This window comes from Entelurus aequoreus, linkage group LG05 (genome assembly GCF_033978785.1).
Source record: "Entelurus aequoreus isolate RoL-2023_Sb linkage group LG05, RoL_Eaeq_v1.1, whole genome shotgun sequence".
Lineage (NCBI taxonomy): Eukaryota > Metazoa > Chordata > Actinopteri > Syngnathiformes > Syngnathidae > Entelurus > Entelurus aequoreus.
In genome coordinates, this window is record NC_084735.1 from 713,169 (window position 1) to 740,305 (window position 27,137).

Consider the following 27,137-nt stretch of genomic DNA (forward strand, 5'->3'; position numbering starts at 1 on the left):
ACGATTTTCGTGTTGATTGTGACTAGTAGGAGGGTCTAACTTTTTTTTTTTTTTTGAGACGCCAACTGTGCGTTTTAAGCGTGCACTAATTCACTTTTGTGTGTTTAAGTGAGTTAATGTTTAGCATCGAGTGGGAACGTTAACACGTCTATGCTGCCAAAGATTGTCCAAACAAACAGAGGGGGGGGGGGGGGGAAAGGACCGCTTTCTTTTTCTAGACACGACAAATGTTTAATATTATGTTTTTTTTTTGTTATTTGTTTTTAAGTGATCGCATAATAATAACAAGCTTGCTGTAAAAATCCCGGCATTAAAGCCTTTTTTTGTGAGACGTGTACAGTCAGTGGGCAAGTTTGCACGGGAGTGACTCCTCCTCGCGGGGATAAACGCTCTTTGTGCGACGTCACTTCCGGCGTCGGCTAACGGGAGATAAGAGCATATTTACGCAGCCCTCGGAAAGATAACGCCGCCGACACTTCATGTCGTGATATATATATACATTTATGTATATATATTCCAAACTTGGAGGGCGGCTTTGTTTACTTTGGCGTGTTTTTGTCCCGGCGGCCCGCCTAAAGACACGTCAGCGTCTCTCCGTGCGATGCTAGCAGCTGTTAGCTCGTTAGCTAGCGCCTGTTAGCCTGCTCGCTATCTAGCGCGCCTTCTTCTGCAGCAGTGGACGAGACGCTCTGGTAAGTGACGTCATTATGTGCTTCATTCCTCCACTTTAGGGTAATAATAATAATAATAATGCACATTAATACGCCAAGTGTCTGTGAGGTTATACTAGCGTGTTATTAAGTGCGATCTTTGAAGCTGCAGGAATCAGATTTTGCAATAAAATGTGACGTTTAGTAAGTTCAACTGTTGTTTATTCTCATCGACACAATGTAAACATTCTAGGGAGGGAGTGTGTAGATCTTGCACACCTGAGCGGCGACACCTGCCAGCCTGCTCCCATATGGCACAAACTATTGATTGTAAACATAACATCCAGTCATGGTTTCTATTTCAGCCTTTTCTTTCTCCAGTTAAAGTTATGGAAGCTTGTATTTTCCCCCCTAAAACAAAAACTCCCCGATTAAATTATGAGATTAAAAAAAGTCGACATCATGAGATAAGTCATATGGGAAATGACGTCATGATTGTTGACATAAAGAGTCGAAATTATGGAATATAAATAAAGATGAGGAGATACCATGTCATAACTATGAGATTAAAAATCGGAAATATGAAATAAAAAAATCGAAATTATGGGAAATAAATCCAAATTAGGAGATGGAATGGCATAACTATGAAATAAATAAATAAAAATTATGAGACCAAAAATCGAAATTATGGAAAAAAAAATCAACATTTTGAGGTAAAAAGTCGAAATTATGGGAAATAAATCTAAATTACGAGATGAAATGTCATAACTATGAGATTAAAAATCGAAATTATGAGATTAAAAAATTGAAATTATGGGAAATAAATCAAAATTAGGAGATGAAATGTCATAACTATGAAATTAAAAATCGAAATTATTAGAGAAAAAGTCGAAATGATGGGGAAATAAATCAAAATTAGGAGATTAAATGTCATAACTGTGAGATAAAAAATCGGAATTATGAGATAAAAAATCGAAATTATGGGAAATAAATCAAAATTCGGAGATAAAATATAACAACTATGAGATTAAAAAAAATTCGAAATTATGAGATAAAAAATCGACAATATGAGATAAATCACATATGAGATGAAGTCATGATTATTGAAATAAAGAGTTGAACATATGGGAAATAAATAAAAATTAGGAGATTAAATGTCATAACTGTGAGGTTAAAAATCGAAATTATGAGATGAAAAATCGAAATTATGGGAAATAAATTAAAATTATGAGATGAAATGTCATAACTATGAGATGAAAAATCGGAATTATGAGATAAAAAGAATCGAAATTATGGGAAATAAATCAAAATTAGCAGATAAAGTGTCATAACGATGAGATTAAAAATCGAAATTATGAGATGAAAAATCGAAATTATGGGAAATAAATTAAAATTATGAGATGAAATGTCATAACTATGAGATGAAAAATCGGAATTATGAGATAAAAAGAATCGAAATTATGGGAAATAAATCAAAATTAGCAGATAAAGTGTCATAACGATGAGATTAAAAATCGAAATTATGAGATGAAAAATCTAAATTGTGGGAAATAAATTAAAATTAGGAGATGAAATGTCATAACTATGAGATGAAAAATCGAAATTATGAGATAAAAAAATCGAAATTATGGGGAATAAATCAAAATTAGGAGATGAAATGTCATAACTATGAGATGAAAAATCGAAATTATGAGATTAAAAATCGAAATTATGGGAAATAAATCAAAATTAGGAGATGAAATGTCATAACTTTGAGATTAAAAATCGAAATTATGAGATAAAAAGTCGACAATATGAGATAAATCACATATGAGATGAAGTCATGATTATTGAAATAAAGAGTTGAACATATGGGAAATAAATCAAAATTAGGAGATTAAATGTCATAACTGTGAGGTTAAAAATCGGAATTATGAGATAAAAAGAATCGAAATTATGGGAAATAAATCAAAATTAGCAGATAAAGTGTCATAACGATGAGATTCAAAATCGAAATTATGAGATAAAAAAATCGAAATTATGGGGAATAAATCAAAATTAGGAGATGAAATGTCATAACTATGAGATGAAAAATCGAAATTATGAGATAAAAAATCGAAATTATGGGAAATAAATCATAATTAGGAGATGAAATGTCATAACTATGAGATTAAAAATCGAAATTATGAGATAAAAAAAATCAAAATTATGGGAATAATTCAAAATTAGTAGATGAAATGTCTTAACTTCATTATTTTAACTTTCTTATCTCATAATTCTGACTTTATCACAAAATTCTGACTTACCATTGGGGTGTTTTTTAATTTATTTCGTGGCGAAAACGGGCTTCCATATAAAGTAGTAGTTTAAGCGAGGCTTTTCGAAGGGTGTGCAATTTTTTTTTCATTCATGTAAACAAACATAAAAAAGCATCTTTTTTTTAAATAAAAAAAAAGCTTCATAATAATAATATTGTACAGAGCATTTTTATTGTTAATTGATATCACTTGTTTGACAAAGTCTTTACTGCAACGTGAGAACACGACAAACCCTCTAGCCCGCTATCGGACCCCGCTATTACCTAATTGGGCTGTTCAAGTACACAAATATGAGCTCAAATACAATGAATGTGTACTTAAACAGGCAAAAAGTACAGTTTTGAAGTGTTTTCCACTAAATATGGCGTGGCGTGTTAACAACAACTGTGCTGAATTTTCTTCTCCCCAAGGGCGTCATGGCGGATGGCATCATGAGCAAGGCCGCCACCATGGAGATCCCCATCAACAGCAACGGCAACACAGGGACGCTGCCCGAGGACGACGGCCTGGAACAGGTGGGCGACGTGGCTACGCGGGCGCCCCTTAGTCAGAGTGCTGCAACCACGGCCTGGACTCGTCTGTCACACAAAGAGTCCGGCCCACGTTCTAGAGCGGCTTTTGTCGCACTTCAATGCGTGCGTGGGTGCTTGCACAATGGCGGTGGAGCTAAAAGTGTGTGCTCCTCCGGCGACACGGAGGCAAACCCTAAACTAGCTTGCAACAGGTGGAATGTGGCAATAGCGTATATATATTGACACATACGGATAGGTAAATAAACAATAACTTCAAGCGTGAAGTTAACTGTGAGCAAATTCCCAACAGCCCGTTTAATGCGTCTTAAACGGGAACTGCACTTTTTATTTGTATTATATTTTATCATTCACAGTCATTATGAGAGACAAGAACACACATTTTGGGGGGATTTTAAAGATATACATATATAATGTAGTAACAGACACCTTCATAACAATATGTAATATGTACAATATACACACTGCAAGTATATATATATATAATGTAGTAACAGACACCTTCATAACAACATGTAATATGTACAATATACACACTGCAAGTATACATATATAATGTAGTAACAGACACCTTCATAACAACATGTAATATGTACAAAATACACACTGCAAGTATATATATAATGTAGTAACAGACACCTTCATAACAATATGTAATATGTACAATATACACACTGCAAGTATATATATAATGTAGTAACAGACACCTTCATAACAATATGTAATATGTACAATATACACACTGCAAGTATATATATAATGTAGTAACAGACACCTTCATAACAATATGTAATATGTACAATATACACACTGCAAGTATATATATATCATGTAGTAACAGACACCTTCATAACAATATGTAATATGTACAATATACACACTGCAAGTATATATATAATGTAGTAACAGACACCTTCATAACAATATGTAATATGTACAATATACACACTGCAAGTATATATATAATGTAGTAACAGACACCTTCATAACAATATGCAATATGTACAATATACACACTGCAAGTATATATATATAATGTAGTAACAGACACCTTCATAACAATATGTAATATGTACAATATACACACTGCAAGTATATATATCATGTAGTAACAGACACCTTCATAACAATGTGTAATATGTACAATATACACACTGCAAGTATATATATAATGTAGTAACAGACACCTTCATAACAATATGTAATATGTACAATATACACACTGCAAGTATATATATAATGTAGTAACAGACACCTTCATAACAACATGTAATATGTACAATATACACACTGCAAGTATATATATAATGTAGTAACAGACACCTTCATAACAACATGTAATATGTACAATATACACACTGCAAGTATATATATAATGTAGTAACAGACACCTTCATAACAATATATAATAGGTTTTATATACACACTGCAAGTATATATATATAATGTAGTAACAGACACCTTCATAACAACATGTAATATGTACAATATACACACTGCAAGTATATATATAATGTAGTAACAGACACCTTCATAACAACATGTAATATGTACAATATACACACTGCAAGTATATATATAATGTAGTAACAGACACCTTCATAACAATATATAATAGGTTTTATATACACACTGCAAGTATATATATATAATGTAGTAACAGACACCTTCATAACAACATGTAATATGTACAATATACACACTGCAAGTATATATATAATGTAGTAACAGACACCTTCATAACAATATGTAATATGTACAATATACACACTGCAAGTATATATATAATGTAGTAACAGACACCTTCATAACAATATGTAATATGTACAATATACACACTGCAAGTATATATACCATGTAGTAACAGATACCTTCATAACAATATGTAATATGTACAATATACACACTGCAAGTATATATATAATGTAGTAACAGACACCTTCATAACAATATGTAATATGTACAATATACACACTGCAAGTATTTATATAATGTAGTAACAGACACCTTCATAACAACATGTAATATGTACAATATACACACTGCAAGTATATGTATAATGTAGTAACAGACACCTTCATAACAATATGTAATATGTACAATATACACACTGCAAGTATATATATAATGTAGTAACAGACACCTTCATAACAATATGTAATATGTACAATATACACACTGCAAGTATATATATAATGTAGTAACAGACACCTTCATAACAATATGTAATATGTACAATATACACACTGCAAGTATATATATATATATACAATGTAGTAACAGACACCTTCATAACTATATGTATTATGTACAATATTTACCGTATTTTGGTCTTTTTAATCATTGCCGGAACTAATTCCTCAGCGAGTTTAATTTCCGTTTCCATAGCAACGCACCTCTGACTTCTGGCAACAACAGTGTTCCCACTTCCGGAATCAAACGTCAGTGCGGTCTAATCATGGCGGACTTGGCAATAGACAACCAAGACGACTATTCACAACCGTATCTTTTTGAAGCTGAATATACTGAGGATGAACTACTGCTTATATGTAAGCCAGCACGGAGGAAGAGCGAGAGAAGCCGAGAGAGTGAGCTGAAAGTGACTTCAAAGCTGCAAAATGTGGAACTTGAAGCCAAGCTATTTCGACATAAATGGAGTGCTTACCCCCCAAAAACCGTACCGAGCCAAAATACTAATAGAGAGTGGTTGGGCATCGCTCTCTAGACGGCCAAAATAAGAGAAATGAACTGCTAACAGTGCGTTTACTATTGACGGACATTGTAGTCGGTAGTGCAAAATATTTTTGAAGATTTGCCAGGTGAGAAGCAGGAAAACACACCTCCAGCTCAACAGCCTTGTGGGGACCTTGTGACACAAAAGCTGTGCTGGAACCCGCTGGAAAAAAGGGGGTGTTTGTGTGGAAAAAGGCCAGTGAGGCGGTGCAGGTAATCTGAGAAGGTGCAGGTCAGGTGGGCCGGGTCACTCCTTGAACAAACGCACCCAACATCCTGGAGGAGAAAAATAAACCGGCAGTTGATTGCTAACCAAACTGTGTGTGTGTGTGCAAGTGTGAGCTGTTGTGTTTACCCAGCATGCCGGTTGCCATAGCAACTCCGCAATTAGGAGGAAAGTGGCCGTGCTTTTGTGCTCCCGCGGTCTGCTTTCCAACATGGAGGCTGCAAGGACGTCTGCTTCTTCTGCCACTTTTCCACCAAGCAGTACATTTTAAGAAGACAGTGGCCCACCAAAAATATATAAACACGCGCCAAAAAAAAGTACCAAAGAAATATGCTGCGAGTTCACAGAAAAAGAAGGAAGTTATTATCAAGGACGGTAAAACTGAGGGATATTTGCCACTAAAGGCGTAATATGTGCAACGTGTACTGTGTGTTTTTGCCTTTGCATCATGTTTGTGTATGGGGTGTATAAACACTAATGCGCCTGTCCGCCACTCCACATTACAGTACAGTACAGTAGGAGTGCTACAAAAATGATTCACATCCAAATCCTGATTTTTATTTATTCCTAAATTAATTTTTAACATTTTACATTACATTTTACATACTTTTTTTTTTTGTTGCAATTTTCTTTTTAAATTTCTTAATTTTTTAAAAACAACTTTTATATTTATTGTTTTAATTAAAATAAATTTTTAATAGAGATGTCCGATAATATCGGCCGGCCGATATTATCGGCCGATAAATGCTTTAAAATGTAATATCGGAAATTATCGGTATCGTTTTTTTTATTATCGGTATCGTTTTTTTTTTTTTTTTTTTTTTTTTTATGAAATCCACATAAAAAACACAAGATACACTTACAATTTGTGCTTAGTACTTTATGAATTTGTCACCTATGTTTTAAGAGTTCTTGTAACCTTTACCTCAGGAAAAACGTGAAAAACACACACTGTGTTGATGTTTTACTCGTTTTATACCGCACAGGCTTGAAAGTTAACAGGAGATGGCAGTAAAAACACATAATCATAGTTCATTGTCACATCACTGTACCATGTTCATGAATTGAAAATAATAATAATAGTAATAATAATTAGAGATGTCCGATAATATCGGTCTGCCGATATTATTGGCCGATAAATGCGTTAAAATGTAATATCGGAAATTATCGGTATCGTTTTTTTTATTATCAGTATCGGTTTTTTTGGTTTTAAAAATTATTTTTTTTATTAAATCCACATAAAAAACACAAGATACACTTACAATTAGTGCACCAAGCCAAAAAACCTCCCTCCCCCATTTACACTCATTCACACAAAAGGGTTGTTTCTTTCTGTTATTAATATTCTGCTTCCTACATTATATATCAATACAGTCTGCAAGGAATACAGTCCGTAAGCACACATGATTGTGCGTGCTGCTGCTCCACTAATAGTACTAACCTTTAACAGTTAATTTTACAAATTTTCATTAATTACTAGTTTCTATGTAACTGTTTTTATATTGTTTTACTTTCTTTTTTATTCAAGAAAATGTTTTTAATTTATTTATCTTATTTTATTTGATTCATTTTTTTAAAAAGTACCTTATCTTCACCATACCTGGTTGTCCAAATTAGGCATGATAATGTGTTAATTCCACGACTGTATATATCGGTTGATATCGGTATCGGTTGATATCGGTATCGGTAATTAAAGAGTTGGACAATATCGGCATATCGGATACCGGCAAAAAGCCATTATCGGACATACCTAATAATAATTCTCCGTGGTCCAGAAGTTGCAGACATTCTCCGTGTATGTTTTACACTTGAAAAGTGTTTGTTCGTCTTAAACATTCTTTTATATTCCAACTAGGGTTGTACGGTATACCGGTATTAGTATAGTACCGCGATACTATTGAATCATATTTGGTACTATACCGCCTCTGAAAAGTACTGGATTCACACCTAACATCTACTGTAATGATACCATGTACGGGAGCGTATAAAGTCGGTACTACTATGATTACGTCGATATTTTTTGCCATCACATCTCATTTAGTTTTTTTTTAATTTATATTATGTTTATGAACTCAGGAAATACGTCCCTGGACACATGAGGACTTTGCATATGACCAATGTATGATCCTGTAACTACTTGGTATCGGATTGATACCCAAATGTGTGGTATCATCCAAAACTAATGTAAAGTATCAAAGAAGAGAAGAATAAGTGATTATTACATTTTAACAGAAGTGTAGATAGAACATGTTAAAAGAGAAAGTAAGCAGATATTAACAGTAAATGAACAAGTAGATTAATAATCCCTTTTTACAGCTTGTCCCTCATAATGCTGACAAAATAATAAATAGATAAATGACACAATATGTTACTGCATACGTCAGCAGACTAATTTGTTTACTTACTACTAAACGGCAAGTTGTGTAGTATGTTCACTATTTTATTTAAGGACTAAATTACAATAATAAACATATGTTTGATGTACCCTAAGATTTTTTTGTTCAAATAAAGCCAATAATGACATTTTTTGTGGTCTCCTTTATATAGAAAAGTACCGAAAAGTATCGAAACAATTTTGGTACCGGTACCAAACTATTGCAGCACTAGTTCCGACACGTTTACCCTCGCCATGTCAGGAGCATTTGCCAACTGTCGAGAACGATCTATAGCGCTCAGTTTTGTTGAGAAAAGATGGGAGATTATCATCACACCTCAACATCTCCAACATGTAAAATCTGCCTGTGTATGTTGTTCATCGCCTCACTCCGGATGAATAAAGGTAGACTAAAGATACACCCGTAAATAGGACGTGAGGAGGTTCACGTGTTGCTGAGTGTGTACTTACTACATTACCCAGAAGGCTTAGCGCTGTAAGTCGGCCTGAGCTACTGAACATAGAGTTGATATATTGTTGTTCGCGCTTCGTCCACACAAGATGAGCACCGCTTTGGAGATTTAATTCGCGGGGATTTGCATGAATTAGCACATGGAAAATTCCTGGGTAACGATTCGGTCCGATTCCATTTAGAATCGACTCAACGCGTGTCTTGAGTCAAACCGATTTTCGCCACTTGGTGTAATAATTCTAATGAAACCTTTTTCACTACCGGATAGAAAAGCTCCTCCTGGCTGTTGATTCTTATAAAAAAATAAAAATTGTTTGAAAATTGATGAATCAATTTAAGAATCGGGATGCCAAAGAATCGCGATTCGGATGTGAATCGATTTTTTTCATCATCACCGCTCGCCATCCCCAGGTCTCGCACATGTCAACGTGTATGATTTTCTTTGACATCTTTCGACCTCATTTCCTGATTTCTGTCACATTTCTTCCCCCCCCCTTCCTGTTTGTGCCTGTTGTTTTTGGTTGGTGGTCTGTGTGCAGGCTGCTAAGCTGCAGTGGCGTTTAGATGAGAAGGTAGGAAGCTGCCGAGGCGCCAGGGTGAGCAGACGTTTGTGCCTTTTGTGTGTTTGTGTTTACCGTTGGGGTCACGGGCGTGTCCGCGTGTTGCCACTAATTTACTAAGTTGTGTGCATATATTGAGAGCAGGCATTTAACACACTCATAATTCATCCTTCATGTACACTAAGTGTCATCTCACTAATGGAGTAAGGTTGATCTCTGACATGTTGTGGATAATCTCCTGCCCCAAATTGCAGTTTACAAAAGTTTGTGTGTTTCTGTGCACTCTACTGCTGCACTTTACAGCTTCTCTACTCTTTTACTTTCCTCTACACCAGGGGTGTCCAAACTTTTCAAAAACCAATACAATTATTTAGAGGTTTTTTTAACCTTTAGTGCTCTCCTCAAGTTGGGTCCTGGGGACCCGGACGGGTCTCGGTCATCAAAACAATTATAAGTCAAATATTAATTTATTTAAAAAAAAGTATTCAACACTTAAATCTCCAAATCAACATCAGGTATATCTGTTGATGAAAAGTAAAAATGTAAATGTTTAAAAAAATACATTTTAAAACCTTGTTTTATGGCAAAAATATAAATTATGCTATATCTTTCCCCAAAAAAGATTTTAAAAGTGGGGTATTTCATGTGAAGTAATTGGAGCCTTTAACGGGTCAATAATTCATAAAAACATCGATTTTAATTTGTTATTTTTTGGGTAATGACAGATTTTTAAAAAATCCCACTGAAATTCTTGGGGATTTAAAAAGGCTTATTTTATTTTAAAGTGGAATTTTCGACGTGAAGAAATAGGAACCTTGAATATGTCAATAATTCATAACATTGATTTTGATTTATTATTATTTATAAGCAATGACTGTTTTAAAGACAAAAAACAGCCTGCATGGCATCTTTGTGGTTTTAGTCAACATTGCAACTTTTTCTCGTTACATTTCACCGGTTTACTCTTTTATTATATTTTTTGTTATATATATATATATATATTTTATTTTTTATTTTTTTTACTTCAGGTCTATCTGTTGATGTAAAGTTAAAATAAATGTTTTAATTTTTTATATTTATGTATTATTTATTTATATTTCATTACATTTTACCTGTTTGCTCTTTTATTACAATTGTGTGTATATATATATATATATATATATATATATATATATATATATATATATATATATATATATATATATATATGTATGTATAATATTATTAAAAAAATATTTTTTTATTATTTTATTTAATTTTTATTTTTTTTACTTCATGACTATCTGTTGATGTAAAGTAAAAATAAATATTATTTGTATATATATTTATGCCCTTTTTGGCAAAAACATATAATATGAAATATTTCCCCCCGAAAGATTTTAAAAGTGGGTCAATAAGTCATAACATTGATTTTAATTCGTTATTATTTTTGGGGTGATTACAGATTTAAAAAATCACACAAACATTTTTGGGGATCTGAAAAAGTCATAGAAGTACATACATTTTTTTGTTTTTAACTTTCAATGCTTAAGTTTCTAGATAAACTTTAGATCTATCCGAATAAATGTTTTAATTATTTTTACATGTTTTTGTTTTATGCCCTTTTTGGCAAAAAAAAACTTTTTATATGGCAACTACACAAAGTATACAATATTTTCCCACAAAATATTTCAAAGTGGAATTTTTGATGTGAAGTAATTGGAACCTTGAATATGTCAAGCATTCATAACATTGATTTTGATTCATTATTATTTATAAGAATTGACCTTTTAAAGACAAAAAACAGCCTGCATGGCATCTTTGTGGTATTAGTCAACATTGCAACTTTTTCTCGTTACATTTCACCGGTTTGCTCTTTTATTATACTTTTTTGTTATATATATATATATATATATATATATATATATATATATATATATATCTTGTGTGGTTTGCTCTTTTATTATACTTTTTTGTTATATATATATATATATATATATAACAAAAAAGTATAATAAAAGAGCAAACAGGTAAAATGTAACGAAATATAAATAAATAATACATAAATATAAAAAATGTAAACATTTATTTTAACTTTACATCAACAGATAGACCTGAAGTAAAAAAAAAATAAATAAAAAAATAAAAAAAAAAAATATATATATATATATATATATATATATATATATATATAAGTGGAATTTTTGATGTGAAGTGATTGGAACCTTGAATATGTCAAGCATTCATAACATTGATTTTGATTCATTATTATTTATAAGATATGACCGTTTTAAAGACAAAAAACAGCCTGCATGGCATCTTTGTGGTATTAGTCAACATTGCAACTTTTTCTCGTTACATTTCACCGGTTTACTCTTTTATTATATTTTTTGTTATATATATATATATATATTTTATTTTTTATTTTTTTTACTTCAGGTCTATCTGTTGATGTAAAGTTAAAATAAATGTTTTAATTTTTTATATTTATGTATTATTTATTTATATTTCATTACATTTTACCTGTTTGCTCTTTTATTACAATTGTGTGTATATATATATATATATATATATATATATATATATATATATATATATATATATATATGTATGTATAATATTATTAAAAAAATATTTTTTTATTATTTTATTTAATTTTTATTTTTTTTACTTCATGACTATCTGTTGATGTAAAGTAAAAATAAATATTATTTGTATATATATTTATGCCCTTTTTGGCAAAAACATATAATATGAAATATTTCCCCCCGAAAGATTTTAAAAGTGGGTCAATAAGTCATAACATTGATTTTAATTCGTTATTATTTTTGGGGTGATTACAGATTTAAAAAATCACACAAACATTTTTGGGGATCTGAAAAAGTCATAGAAGTACATACATTTTTTTGTTTTTAACTTTCAATGCTTAAGTTTCTAGATAAACTTTAGATCTATCCGAATAAATGTTTTAATTATTTTTACATGTTTTTGTTTTATGCCCTTTTTGGCAAAAAAAAACTTTTTATATGGCAACTACACAAAGTATACAATATTTTCCCACAAAATATTTCAAAGTGGAATTTTTGATGTGAAGTAATTGGAACCTTGAATATGTCAAGCATTCATAACATTGATTTTGATTCATTATTATTTATAAGAATTGACCTTTTAAAGACAAAAAACAGCCTGCATGGCATCTTTGTGGTATTAGTCAACATTGCAACTTTTTCTCGTTACATTTCACCGGTTTGCTCTTTTATTATACTTTTTTGTTATATATATATATATATATATATATATATATATATATATATATATATATATATATATATATATATATATATATATATATATATATATATATATATATATATATATATATCTTGTGTGGTTTGCTCTTTTATTATACTTTTTTGTTATATATATATATATATATAACAAAAAAGTATAATAAAAGAGCAAACAGGTAAAATGTAACGAAATATAAATAAATAATACATAAATATAAAAAATGTAAACATTTATTTTAACTTTACATCAACAGATAGACCTGAAGTAAAAAAAATAAATTAAAAAAAAAAAAAAAATATATATATATATATATATATATATATATATATATATATATATATATATATATATATATATATATATATATATATATATATATATATATATATAAGTGGAATTTTTGATGTGAAGTGATTGGAACCTTGAATATGTCAAGCATTCATAACATTGATTTTGATTCATTATTATTTATAAGAAATGACCGTTTTAAAGACAAAAAACAGCCTGCATGGCATCTTTGTGGTATTAGTCAACATTGCAACTTTTTCTCGTTACATTTCACCGGTTTGCTCTTTTATTATACTTTTTTGTTATATATATTTTATTCAATTTATTAATTTTTTTACTTCAGGTCTATCTGTTGATGTAAAGTTAAAATAAATGTTACATTTTTTTAATATTTATTTATTTATATTTCATTACATTTTACCTGTTTGCTCTTTTTACAATTTTATATATATATATATATATATATATATATATATATATATATATATATATATATATATATATATATATATATATATATATATATATATATATATATATATATATTTATATATATATATATTATATATATATATATATACTGTATATATATATATATATATATATATATATATATATATATATATATATATATATATATATATATATATATTATTATTATTATAAAACAATCTTTTTTAATTATTTAATTTATTTATTTAATTTTTTACTTCATGTCTATCTGTTGATGTAAAGTAAAAATAAATATTAATTTTTGTTTATATTTATGCCCTTTTTGGCAAAAACATAAAATGTGCAATATTTCCCCCCCAAAAGATTTTAAAAGTGGGTCAAAAATTCGTAACATTTGATTTTAATTCGTTATTATTTTTGGGGTAATGACAGATTTTAAAAACCACACAAATTATTGGGGATCTGAAAAAGTACATAAATTTTTTTGTTTTTAATTTTCAATGCTTAAGTTTCTAGATAAACTTTAGATCTATCCGATTATATGTTTACACGTTTTTGTTTTTGGCAAAAACAACTTTTTATATGGCAAGTACACAACATATACAATATTTTACCACAAAATATTTTAAAGTGGAATTTTTGATGTGAAGTAATTGGAACCTTAAATATGTCAAGCATTAATAACATGGATTTTGATTCATTATTATTTTTTCAGCAAAGACAGTTTTAAAGACAAAAAACCAGCCTGCATGGCAGCTATGTTTTATTAGTGGCAACATTGCAACTTTTTCTTATTACATTTCTCCCTTTTGCTCTTTTGTTACACTTTTTTATTTAATGCAATTTTAATAATGAGCCTTTTAAAAATGAGCTGCGGGTCATAAAATAGCACACTTTGGACACCCCTCCTCTACGCTGTCCTTGTCACATGTTTTTAGACTCCACGTCTCTGCCACCCTTCCTGTAGCGATAGCATCAAGTGGGTCACATGACCTCCACCTCTCCGTCGCCTGAAGAGAGGGAGAGTTGAAGACGTGAAAGGAGACGCGTAGACGTTGTAAAAACACTCACTTGCCCTCACTCTCACCCCTTGTGGCCTTGGCAGGACCTGCAGCAGGTGATGGTGTCGGGTCCAAACCTCAACGAGACCAGCATCGTGTCCGGGGGCTACGGGGGCACGGCGGAGGGAATCATCCCCACCGGCTCCATCAAAGGTACCAGCCTCGTCTCTCGGTTCTGGTGTCGTCCCTGATGAATCGTTCTAAGAACCTTGGAGATCGTGTGGAATGTAGACAAAGACAGGCCTCTTGCAGTTAGTTTTCTGCCTAAATGGGCTGCCCTATATGTAAATAGTAAGGAACCAAACTCCAAAGTAACACAGTTCCTTCAGTGTAAACATGCTCCAAGGCATAATGTTACCACACAAAGGCTTGACTAGTTTGCCGCTTAAACGGGCTGCCTTATAATCAGAATTAAAAACGGTTCATTTTTAGTGTTGAAATCAAACTAAAAAGTTAAATTTCTTGTCAGGTTCAAACACCGATGACATCTATTAGACAAGACAAGAAGCAAAAGAAATCAAACAGAGACAGGATTCAATTTAGCTCATGAGGAGAGCGCCTGTGTGCCTGCACTCCACTTTTATTTGTGCCTTTTTCTGGTTACATAGCATTACATTACATTACGCAGCTGCTCCTAAGGGGAGGTGGTCATAAACCGCTGTTGCACTCGGTCATAAACGGTTCAAAGAAAAGGTGCCTGGAGCGAAGTCAGGACCTGCTTCCTCTCCGCTTTGTAGATCTCGGGTCATGACAAAATCTTCCTGTGGCTGACAATAAATCAAAGAAACCGACACCTCCATGTCGCATCCCATCGCACACAGTGGAGTTTTGCAAGCCTTTTGCTCGATAAGATGAACGACAGCTTTTGTCTTCTCGCAGGGCGAGCTGAACTCAATGTAACCCAAAGTTGTCTGATAACTTCCATACAACTATTCTGACATTTCTTAAAATATGGATATGTCCAGAGCATAATGCTACTACACAGGCCCGATTACTGCTAAAAGGGGTTGCCTTATATATAAAATCATAAAGTAAACTAAGATTTAGTGGGAAACTATTGAAATCGAACTAAAAAGTTTCTTAAAATATGAATATTTCCAGAGCATATTGCTACAACCAAGAGGCGGCCTGATTAGTTTACTGCCTAAACGGGCTGCCCTATATTTAGAACCCTGAAGTAAACACACAAACTTTAGCGTGGAGCCATTAAATCAATCATTGAAATAAAAATAAAAAGTAACAAAATGTATGTTGTGGCATTCTTAATGCCGCAACACTGAGGCCCAACTAGTTATACTCTTCCATATCATCGTCAGGAACGTGGTTTGTCGTGATCACAATCTGCAGACGACAGCGGGAGGCAGAGTGCAGGTAAAAAGGTATCTAATGGTTAAACCAAAAACAAACAAACGCCAAGTGCCGCTGAGAAAAGACATTGAAGCTTAGGGATGGCTGTGCAGAACGAAGCTGAAACTGAACTGGCTGCAAAGTAAACAAAAACAGAATGCTGGACGACAGCAAAGACTTACAGCGTGTGGAGCAGCAGACGGCGTCCACAAAGTACATCCGTAAATGACATGACAATCAACAACAAAAATAGGAGCGCAAGACAAGAACTAAAACACTACACACAGGAAAACAGCAAAAAAGTCCAAATAAGTCAGGGTGTGATGTGACAGGTGGTGACAGTACACCTACTTTGAGACAAGAGCTATAGTGATGCATGCTTGGTTATGGTTTGAATTCACATCCAACAATTGCGAGAACAACTTTTTACTGTCAATATCGGCTGCTGGGTTTCATTTTTTAATGTTTTCTGCTGGTGGTGTGCCTCCAGATTCTTTCAATGAAAAATATGTGCCTTGGCTGAGAAAAGGTTGAAAAACACTGCCTTAATTGTTTCCAAACGGTGTCTGTAACGCGGCAGTAAAACGGCTGATCAAACAAAACGAAAGTCATCGTCATGGACCTACTACCTGCGGAAGCTCGCTCTCCAATCAGCTCAACTAACTCAATAACTCCACGGTGACGTTTCGGTGAATGTACTGAAGCGATACAAAAATAATGCCATTATAAGTTAATAATACTAACACAGACACTCGTAAACATGTTAACATATTAGCTAATGCTAACGAGGCTAGCTCCATTACATTACAATAGGATGTACAAATATGCATGAAAATGCTCCTACAGACATCACACAGTAAGAATTGTTTTAGTTGCATTGTAAAACATATAAATGTTGCCTGGAGTGATGAACGAAGAATCCTTTCGAGCAAAAACGCTACGGACGCATTTAAACGGGAAGTACATTTTCAACCCGCAGTACCTGCAGTGATCAAACTCGTCCAAAGGGTGGCGCCATAGGACCAACAATAATACACCTTTTCAGTCCTCTGCTTGGGTTTAATGAATGCTATTGAACACAAAACATTGTGGGCATTAGTTGGGGGGAAATCCATAAATTAGCCGCGCCGTTTTATAAGCCGCAGGGTTTAAAATCTAGGGGAAATGTAGTTTACAGTAGCTGCTCATCCCCCGATAGTCCATTTGGAAAATGTCCGTCAAATAAATCATTGAACGGGCAGCCCGTCAGTCCGGATCCTCTATATGACAGGAATACTGTTTTCTAAGAATATGTCACTTAAAAAAGCTAGTCAAAGATCCTCTATTTGACAGCAATACTGTTTTCTAAGAATATGTCACTAAAAAAAGCTAGTCAAAGATCCTCTATATGACGGCAATACTGTTTTCTAAGAATATGACACTAAAAAAAGCTAGTCAAAGATCCTCTATATGACAGCAATACTGTTTACTAAGAATATGTCACTAAAAAAAGCTAGTCAAAGATCCTCTATATGACAACAATACTGTTTTCTAAGAATATGTCACTTAAAAAAGCTAGTCAAAGATCCTCTATATGACAATAATACTGTTTACTAAGAATATGTCACTAAAAAAAGCTAATCAAAGATCCTTTATATGACAATAATACTGTTTACTAAGAATATGTCACTAAAAAAAGCTAGTCAAAGATCCTCTATATGACAGCAATACTGTTAAGAATGTCACTAAAAAAAGCTAGTCAAAGATCCTCTATATGACAGGAATACTGTTTTATAAGAATGTCACTTAAAAAAGCTAGTCAAAGATCCTCTATATGACAGGAATACTGTTTTCTAAGAATATGTCACTTAAAAAAGCTAGTCAAAGATCCTCTATTTGACAGCAATACTGTTTTCTAAGAATATGTCACTAAAAAAAGCTAGTCAAAGATCCTCTATATGACGGCAATACTGTTTTCTAAGAATATGACACTAAAAAAAGCTAGTCAAAGATCCTCTATATGACAGCAATACTGTTTACTAAGAATATGTCACTAAAAAAAGCTAGTCAAAGATCCTCTATATGACAACAATACTGTTTTCTAAGAATATGTCACTTAAAAAAGCTAGTCAAAGATCCTCTATATGACAATAATACTGTTTACTAAGAATATGTCACTAAAAAAAGCTAATCAAAGATCCTTTATATGACAATAATACTGTTTACTAAGAATATGTCACTAAAAAAAGCTAGTCAAAGATCCTCTATATGACAGCAATACTGTTTATTAAGAATGTCACTAAAAAAAGCTAGTCAAAGATCCTCTATATGACAGGAATACTGTTTTATAAGAATGTCACTTAAAAAAGCTAGTCAAAGATCCTCTATATGACAATAATACTGTTTTCTAAGAATTTGTCACTAAAAAGCTAGTCAAAGATCCTCTATATGACAATAATACTGTTTTCTAAGAATTTGTCACTAAAAAAGCTAGTCAAAGATCCTCTATATGACAGGAATACTGTTTTCTAAGAATCTGTCACTAAAAAAAGCTAGTCAAAGATCCTCTATATGACAATAATACCGTTTTCTAAGAATATGTCACTTAAAAAAGCTAGTCAAAGGTCCTCTATATGACAATAATACTGTTTTCTAAGAATATGTCACTAAAAAAAGCTAATCAAAGATCCTCTATATGACGGCAATACTGTTTACTAGGAATATGTCACTAAAAAAAGCTAGTCGAAGATCCTCTATATGACAGCAATACTGTTTACTAAGAATATGTCACTAAAAAAAGCTAGTCAAAGATCCTCTAAATGACAATAATACTGTTTTCTAAGAATATGTCACTTGAAAAAGCTAGTCAAAGATCCTCTATATGACAATAATACTGTTTTCTAAGAATATGTCACTAAAAAAAGCTAATCAAAGATCCTCTATATGACAGCAATACTGTTTACTAAGAATATGTCACTTAAAAAAGCTAGTCAAAGATCCTCTATATGACAATAATACTGTTTTCTAAGAATATGTCACTAAAAAAAGCTAATCAAAGATCCTCTATATGACAGCAATACTGTTTACTAAGAATATGTCACTAAAAAAAGCTAGTCAAAGATCCTCTATATGACAATAATACTGTTTTCTAAGAATATGTCACTAAAAAAAGCTAATCAAAGATCCTCTATATGACGGCAATACTGTTTACTAAGAATATGTCACTAAAAAAAGCTAGTCAAAGATCCTCTATATGACAGCAATACTGTTTACTAAGAATATGTCACTAAAAAAAGCTAGTCAAAGATCCTCTATATGACAATAATACTGTTTTCTAAGAATATGTCACTTGAAAAAGCTAGTCAAAGATCCTCTATATGACAATAATACTGTTTTCTAAGAATATGTCACTAAAAAAAGCTAATCAAAGATCCTCTATATGACAGCAATACTGTTTACTAAGAATATGTCACTTAAAAAAGCTAGTCAAAGATCCTCTATATGACAATAATACTGTTTTCTAAGAATATGCCTCTAAAAAAAGCTAGTCAAAGATCCTCTATATGACAGAAATTCTGTTTTCTAAGAATCGGTCACTAAAAAAAGCTAGTCAAAGATCCTCTATATGACAGAAATTCTGTTTTCTAAGAGTGTCTCTAAAAAGCTAGTCAAAGATCCTCTATATGACAGCAATACTGTTTACTAAGAATATGTCACTTAAAAAAGCTAGTCAAAGATCCTCTATATGACAATAATACTGTTTACTAAGAATATGTCACTAAAAAAAGCTAATCAAAGATCCTCTATATGACGGCAATACTGTTTACTAAGAATATGTCACTAAAAAAAGCTAGTCAAAGATCCTCTATATGACAATAATACCGTTTTCTAAGAATATGTTACTTAAAAAAGCTAGTCAAAGATCCTCTATATGACAATAATACTGTTTTCTAAGAATATGTCACTAAAAAAAGCTAATCAAAGATCCTCTATATGACGGCAATACTGTTTACTAAGAATATGTCACTAAAAAAAGCTAGTCAAAGATCCTCTATACGACAGCAATACTGTTTACTAAGAATATGTCACTAAAAAAAGCTAGTCAAAGATCCTCTATATGACAATAATACTGTTTTCTAAGAATATGTCACTTGAAAAAGCTAGTCAAAGATCCTCTATATGACAATAATACTGTTTTCTAAGAATATGTCACTAAAAAAAGCTAATCAAAGATCCTCTATATGACAGCAATACTGTTTACTAAGAATATGTCACTTAAAAAAGCTAGTCAAAGATCCTCTATATGACAATAATACTGTTTTCTAAGAATATGCCTCTAAAAAAAGCTAGTCAAAGATCCTCTATATGACAGAAATTCTGTTTTCTAAGAATCGGTCACTAAAAAAAGCTAGTCAAAGATCCTCTATATGACAGAAATTCTGTTTTCTAAGAGTGTCTCTAAAAAGCTAGTCAAAGATCCTCTATATGACAGCAATACTGTTTACTAAGAATATGTCACTTAAAAAAGCTAGTCAAAGATCCTCTATATGACAATAATACTGTTTACTAAGAATATGTCACTAAAAAAAGCTAATCAAAGATCCTCTATATGACGGCAATACTGTTTACTAAGAATATGTCACTAAAAAAAGCTAGTCAAAGATCCTCTATATGACAATAATACCGTTTTCTAAGAATATGTTACTTAAAAAAGCTAGTCAAAGATCCTCTATATGACAATAATACTGTTTTCTAAGAATATGTCACTAAAAAAAGCTAATCAAAGATCCTCTATATGACGGCAATACTGTTTACTAAGAATATGTCACTAAAAAAAGCTAGTCAAAGATCCTCTATACGACAGCAATACTGTTTACTAAGAATATGTCACTAAAAAAAGCTAGTCAAAGATCCTCTATATGACAATAATACTGTTTTCTAAGAATATGTCACTAAAAAAAGCTAGTCAAAGATCCTCTATATGACAATAATACTGTTTTCTAAGAATATGTCACTAAAAAAAGCTAGTCAAAGATCCTCTAAATGACAGCAATACTGTTTACTAAGAATATGTCACTAAAAAAAGCTAGTCAAAGATCCTCTATATGACAGCAATACTGTTTACTAAGAATATGTCACTTAAAAAAGCTAGTCAAAGATCCTCTATATGACAATAATACTGTTTTCTAAGAATGTCACTAAAAAAAGCTAATCAAAGATCCTCTATATGACAGCAATACTGTTTACTAAGAATATGTCACTTAAAAAAGCTAGTCAAAGATCCTCTATATGACAATAATACTGTTTTCTAAGAATATGTCACTTAAAAAAGCTATTCAAAGATCCTCTATATGACAATAATACTGTTTTCTAAGAATTTGTCACTGAAAAAGCTAGTCAAAGATCCTCTATATGACAGCAATACTGTTTACTAAGAATATGCCTCTAAAAAAGCTAGTCAAAGATCCTCTATATGACAGCAATACTGTTTACTAAGAATATGTCACTAAAAAAAGCTAGTCAAAGATCCTCTATATGACAATAATACTGTTTTCTAAGAATTTGTCACTAAAAAAAGCTAATCAAAGATCCTCTATATGACAATAACACTGTTTTCTAAGAATTTGTCACTAAAAAAGCTAGTCAAAGATCCTCTAAATGACAGCAATACTGTTTTCTAAGAATATGTCACTAAAAAAAGCTAGTCAAAGATCCTCTATATGACAGCAATACTGTTTACTAAGAATATGTCACTAAAAAAAGCTAGTCAAAGATCCTCTATATGACAGCAATACTGTTTACTAAGAATATGTCACTTAAAAAAGCTAGTCAAAGATCCTCTATATGACAGCAATACTGTTTACTAAGAATATGTCACTAAAAAAAGATAGTCAAAGATCCTCTATATGACAGAAATACTGTTTTCTAAGAATATGTCACTAAAAAAAGCTAGTCAAAGATCCTCTATATGACAATAATACTGTTTTCTAAGAATTTGTCACTAAAAAAAGCTAGTCAAAGATCCTCTATATGACAATAACACTGTTTTCTAAGAATTTGTCACTAAAAAAAGCTAGTCAAAGATCCTCTATATGACAATAACACTGTTTACTAAGAATATGTCACTAAAAAAGCTAGTCAAAGATCCTCTATATGACAGCAATACTGTTTACTAAGAATATGTCACTAAAAAAAGCTAATCAAAGATCCTCTATATGACAATAATACTGTTTTCTAAGAATTTCTCACTAAAAAAGCTAGTCAAAGATCCTCTATATGACAGCAATACTGTTTTCTAAGAATATGTCACTAAAAAAAGCTAGTCAAAGATCCTCTATATGACAGAAATTCTGTTTTCTAAGAATATGTCACTAAAAAAGCTAGTCAAAGATCCTCTATACGACAGAAATTCTGTTTTCTAAGAATGTCTCTAAAAAGCCAGTCAAAGATCCTGTATTTGACGGGAATACTGTTTACTAAGCTAAACGTGGCCTTCCTGCTAACGAGCGCTGGCATTCAGAGTGGACGAACCTTTTAGCTAGCTGTGTGGGCGCTAATAACGTTTGTGTCCCCCAGGCCCGGCTGTGCGCTACAACGCCGACTTTAACAAACGGATCCCCGTCACAGGACTAGGTGGCTCCTTCCTTTCCTAACGGCACCCGTGGAGAGCCTCTTTCCCAAAAAAAAAACCGTCTCCAGAAATGAATGTAGACCTGTGTCTTTTTGGGAAGAGGCTCTTCAAAGTTCCTCTTTTTCCGCTACATCTTTGCTTTTTATTGTGGGGCTTCTTCCAGAGATCGACCGATTATTGGCGCCCATATTTGGTATTTCTGACTTTTTTTAATATATATATATAACTACATCAGCAGATACAACATATACACATATGGTACCAGTATTTAAAAAGTAAATAATAAGCACTGCTCAAGTTTGTCTTGCATGAGATATAATCTCTTTTCGCTGGAGCCAATTTTTCTAATAGAAGTATGAAAAATACTCTTGTTAATAATTTCACCCAAATATTAAGTTAAAGTTAAAGTTATGTTTTAATATCTGACAGGATATTTATTTGAATTCTTCTCCAGTCTGTTTTCACTGCAGTCGCCTACAATTCGTCTTCTCTGCTTCCCTGCCAAAACGTGCTTCTTTTTTTTTTTGGCGGTAGATCCAGTTTTTGTCCTTCCTTCCCCACGTCTTCCAGCTCAAGTGATTCAATCAAATAACGCGACACAGATGGACAAAAAGGTATCCCTGCCAAAAACCAAATAAATAAGAGATTATTAAATAAGTGAAGAAGGAGCAGGCAGCAGCTCGCACATTCTCATACTTTCTGTAACATCCAGGAAGAAATGATGTCAGCCCTCCTGAAAAATGTCTCAACTACAATCTATGTGAAGGTGCCCAGAATTGTTTTTATTCAAATGTTCACAATATTTCAGGGGGACCTTAAACTATATTAAATATATTATAAAATGGAGTAGATGAGTTATTGTGATGTAGAGAAATGCCATATTTTGACCAATTTTCCCAGGAGATGTTCTATATTTTGAATAAAATGTTGATGCTCCTCTAGTAATAAAGGTGTTTGCTGCTACATTAGACACAACATTAAACATGTCGCTACTGGTCCCACTTTTCCTCAAAAATAATGTTCAAAAAACAACTTAAAGCAGTGGTCCCCAAAACAAAAATACAATATATATATATATATATATATATATATATATATATATAAAATAGGTTGATTGGCAACACTAAATTGGCCCTAGTGTGTGAATGTGAATGTTGTCTGTCTGTCTGTGTTGGCCCTGCGATGAGGTGGCGACTTGTCCAGGGTGTACACCGCCTTCCGCCCGAATGCAGCTGAGATAGGCTCCAGCACCCCCCGCGACCCCGAAGGGAAGAAGCGGTAGAAAATGGATGGATGGATGGATGGATAATTTCAATTATTATTATTTTTTAATCTGTCCTTTCTAATCCATTTTCTACCGCTTGTTACTCTCGGGGTCTCCTAGCTACTCAGGCGAATCATATTGTCCAAAAAATCCGGCCCGCAGGAAGTCCCAAGTAAAAAAAATATATATATATATATGTATATATATATATATATATATATATATATATATATATCAATTTATTTTTATTTTTTTCAATTAAACACACAAAAAAAAGAAATATATACATATATATACGTATATATATATTTTATTTATTTATTTTTGAAATTATTATATATATATATATATATATTTTTTTAACTAATTTATTTATTTATTTTTTCAATTATTTTTTTTTCAATTAAACACACATATATATATATATATATATATATATATATATATATATATATATATATATATATATATATATATACATATATATATACATATATATATTTATTTTTTTTTACTTGGGACTTCCCGCGTTTAATATATATATATATATATATATATATATATATATATATATATATATATATATATATATATGTGTATATATATATATATATATATATATATATTAATCTGACCTTTCTGATCCATTTCTTACCACTTGTTACTCTCGGGGTCTCCTAGCTACTCAGGCAAATCATATTGTCCAAAATCCGGCCCGCGGGAAGTCCCAAGTAAAAAAAAAAAAATATATATATATATATATATATGTATATCTTAATTTATTTTTTCAATTAAACACACAAAAAAAAGAAATATATACATATATATACGTATATATATTTTTTATTTATTTATTCATTTATTTTGCAAATTATTATATATATATTTTTTTTATTTTTTATTTTATTTTTTTAATTTATTTTTTTTTTCAAATTTTTTTTTTTCAATTAAACACACACAAAAAAAAATATATATATATATGTATATATTCTTTTTTTCGTTTTTTTTTCAATTATTATATATATATATATATATATATATATATATATATATATATATATATATATATATATATATATATATATATATATATATATATATATATATATATATATTAATCTGACCTTTCTGATCCATTTCTTACCACTTGTTACTCTCGGGGTCTCCTAGCTACTCAGGCAAATCATATTGTCTAAAAATGCATTTTCACATCAATAACGTGACATTGTGCTTGGACCGCAGTGTTGGTCAGTCAATTAGTGCGCGAGGAGTATATATACATATATATTAGGGCTGCAACTAACGATTAATTTGATAATCGATTAATCTGTCGATTATTACTTCGATTAATCGATTAATAATCGGATAAAAGGGACAAACTACATTTCTATCCTATCCTGTATTTTATTGGAAAAAAACAGCATACTGGCACCATACTTATTTTGATTATTGTTTCTCAGCTGTTTGTAAATGTTGCAGTTTATAAATAAAGGTTAATATTATTTTATTTTATTTATTTTTTTTTAAAATCCTCTGCGCATGCGCATAGCATAGATCCAACGAATCGATGACTAAATTAATCGGCAACTATTTTTATAATAGATTTTAATCGATTTAATCGATTAGTTGTTGCAGCCCTAATATATATATATATATATCTCTTAATTTATTATTTTTTTCAATTAAACACACACAAAAAAAGAAATATATACATGTATATACGTATATATATATTTTATTTATTTATTTATTTATTTTTCAAATTATTATATATATCTATTTTTTATTTATTTATTTAAATTAATTAATTAATTTATTTTTTCAATTATTTTTTTCAATTAAACACACACAAAAATATATATATATATATATGTATATATTCTTTTTTTTTTTTTTTGAATTATATATATATATATTTATTTTATTTATTTATTTATTTAAATTTTTAATCTGACCTTTCTGATCCATTTCTTACCACTTGTTACTCTCGGGGTCTCCTAGCTACTCAGGCAAATCATATTGTCTAAAAATGCATTTTCACATCAATAACGTGACATTGTGCTTGGGCCGCAGTGTTGGTCAGTCAATTAGTGCGCGAGGAGTATATATATATATATATATATATATATATATATATATATATATATATATATTAGGGCTGCAACTAACGATTAATTTGATAATCGATTAATCTGTCGATTATTACTTCGATTAATCGATTAATAATCGGATAAAAGGGACAAACTACATTTCTATCCTATCCTGTATTTTATTGGAAAAAAACAGCATACTGGCACCATACTTATTTTGATTATTGTTTCTCAGCTGTTTGTACATGTTGCAGTTTATAAATAAAGGTTTATTTAAAAATGTATTTATTTATTTATTTTTTTAAAAGCCTCTGCGCATAGCATAGATCCAACGAATCGATGACTAAATTAATCGGCAACTATTTTTATAATCGATTTTAATCGATTAGTTGTTGCAGCCCTAATATATAAATATATATATCTCTTAATTTATTATTTTTTTCAATTAAACACAGAAAAAAAAAGAAATATATACATGTATATACGTATATATATTTTATTTATTTATTTATTTTTCAAATTATTATATATATATATATATATATATATATATATATATTTTTTTTTTTAAATTAATTAATTAATTTATTTTTTAAATTATTTTTTTCAATTAAACACACACAAAAAAAAATATATATATATATATATGTATATATTCTTTTTTTTGTTTTTTTCAATTATATATATATATATATATATATTTTATTTTTTTAAATTTTTAATCTGACCTTTCTGATCCATTTCTTACCACTTGTTACTCTCGGGGTCTCCTAGCTGCTCAGGCAAATCATATTGTCTAAAAATGCATTTTCACATCAATAACGTGACATTGTGCTTGGGCCGCAGTGTTGGTCAGTCAATTAGTGCGCGAGGAGTATATATATATATATATTAGGGCTGCAACTAACGATT

At 31.0% G+C, this 27,137-nt stretch overlaps 1 pseudogene; it reads left to right on the plus strand.

The window, feature by feature from the left end:
* The first annotated feature begins 280 nt into the window (after positions 1–280).
* Positions 281–27,137, plus strand: part of LOC133649534 (arfaptin-2-like) — a 37,104-nt pseudogene continuing 10,247 nt past the window's right edge.